We start from the raw sequence: 2,485 nt of genomic DNA on the forward strand, positions 1-2,485 counted from the left end.
TAACAAGTCACATTACTGGAGTGAGAAAGGGAGATCTGAATTGAGGAAGAAAGAAAGAAAGAAACAAACATTGATTCTTTGTCAAAGGCACCTTTCCTTCTAAAAATCTCTCAGAAATTAAGTAGGTAGTGGGCAAAAAGCAAGACAAAATGTTTAAGAATCCTGAATAAAAACTACTAACCTTTCAGTCATGTTTTACCTGCTTTTCCATTTCTGCAAGATGCTTTTGCCCCCCTCCCCCCCCCAGGTGCTGGTAAAGGTCTCCATGAAAAAAAAAAGCACTTGCCAGCTGCTGTTTTAAAGGAACTTAAAGTAGTGAGCAGATACTCCTTTGAAGCTTACATAATATACATGGAAGTCAGGACTATCAGGGTTGCTATTTCACTTTAAAAGTCACTTTCGAGCATATCACGTAGTTGTAGAAAGCATTGCTCACAACTATAGCAATACGCTCCCTCCAGTTTCAGTCGCCTCACATTTCAAAGGCGTTTATTGCTATATTTTAGTTTTTAATAAGCCTTCTAGACTCATGTAAGGATTAAACAGAAACAAAGAAAGACCATCTCCCACTCAGATCAGACTGCTGACCAGAAGGTCAACCATTCAGTTCTGCGGAACAATAAAACAGCAATGGCCAGAAGCTTTGATCTTAACGTTAGCAACACCCAGGTGCCTATTTTTCACTGTGATCAGTGTGACATCTGAAGAATAAGACAGAGTAAGCTCTTACCAAAAGCTCTGCGAAGCTCAGCCACACACACACAAACAATTACCTTTGCTGAATGCAATATTATACAACTACAGTTCACTTTTACCTACGAGCTTTCAGAATAAACACCTATGCCAACAGAGACTCTGTTACTTAACATTATTTTGAAGTCTTCTCCAGAATCCAAAGTTTATTCCTATCCTTCAGATTGAAACAATAGGTTACATCTCCTAGATAGTGAGCTTCTTCGGCCACCTTCACCATCAGAATCAAACTGGACTATATTGTTTTATTTTCCTGAATTAAACATTAACTTTGGATACCTACCTATAACTTAAAAGCTGGCTCTATTAATTCTATTAGTAATAATACATCTTGAACTAGTAGAAAGTGAGTCCAGTATTGCTGGACCTGTCATATTTTGTTATTCTATTCATCTGAAAGACACAGGAATGTTTCGAGATCTGAATCTATGACGTCAAATATTTTTCCTTAGGCCAAATCACACAATTAAGCCTTTGTCCCCATCAGTTACAAAAAGTTGGTGTGAAAAAACAAAGCTTGCAGCACCCGTAGCACTGAAATACTGTACTACAATGAAACCGGTAGAATCATGCAAGGTGTTCTCAAACATCCCAAATGCATGCGGGAGGTACTAGCTGGTGTACACAAATCTCTCTCTAGTATCAGTAAATGCAATTTAATAAACTAATAAATAACTTAAAAGGCATTCAACATAGTAAGACAGTTTATCACCAGATTAAATTCTTGATTTTCTGCATCCATTGACAGTTCATTTTCCCATATGGTAGGTTTGCTACATATTAAGTATTTAGTTAAGCTTTTCCATTTGTAAATGCTTATTATATGCCAAAGCTGTACACAAATTCAAGAGAAAAGAACAGTAACATAAAACCAGCTAGTATTAATTAAAAAACCCACTGACCTCTGTGAAGTGTAATATTAACTTTTTAAAAATGCTACTGCATATATAAATCCCCATTAGTGTTTTGCAATTACACAAAACATCTGAAAAATTGTCATTCTACTTTGCTTTGCAATGGTTTTATACTTGGAATCTATCCCTCCAGTTAAGCAAAACTTGTAAAGTTAATGCTTTGCTCCTCCTTACCATAGCTGTTTTATTATACAGGAAATCTATTTCTGAAGCCAAGAGATATTGGTTGTTACTATACGGCCAAGTTAACACAGATTAGAGTGGCAAAATATGATGATCTAACAGAGCAGAAATTTCAAGATTAACAGTTTAAGTAGATCTTTTCTTCCAAAAGAGCGTAAGTTCTTTAGTATAGCTAAGTACCTTTGAAGAGGCACCAAAAACAAATAGCCCTTTCAACTGTACTTTAAAAAAAAAATAATTAATTTTCATTTCAAAAGGGATCTTGAAATTACTAGATACACATACATCCCTCTCCCACGGCCCTGTAAGATACATTCAGTAATTTAAAATAAAGTTTCCATACTTTATAACTTCATATATATTATATATTTAATATATAATATATATTTATATGTACATTACACAGATACATACACTCTCAGTCAGCAGGATCAAACTGTTTTGTTTTGAAATGTTTGATTGGTGTCAGTAAACTACTTCTATTATTTTGTGAATTCAATGGAATTTATCTATTACCTGAAAAGAAGGAATTTAAAAGATCCAGATGGAATCTGTGGATCAATATTAGCACCAATACAGATGGCCATTACTTCAAAATGACTGCAGGGACTGAAATAATATCTTTTTTATAACTC

This window comes from Pygoscelis adeliae, unplaced genomic scaffold, assembly GCF_000699105.1.
Source record: "Pygoscelis adeliae isolate BGI_AS28 unplaced genomic scaffold, ASM69910v1 Scaffold178, whole genome shotgun sequence".
Classification (NCBI taxonomy): domain Eukaryota; kingdom Metazoa; phylum Chordata; class Aves; order Sphenisciformes; family Spheniscidae; genus Pygoscelis; species Pygoscelis adeliae.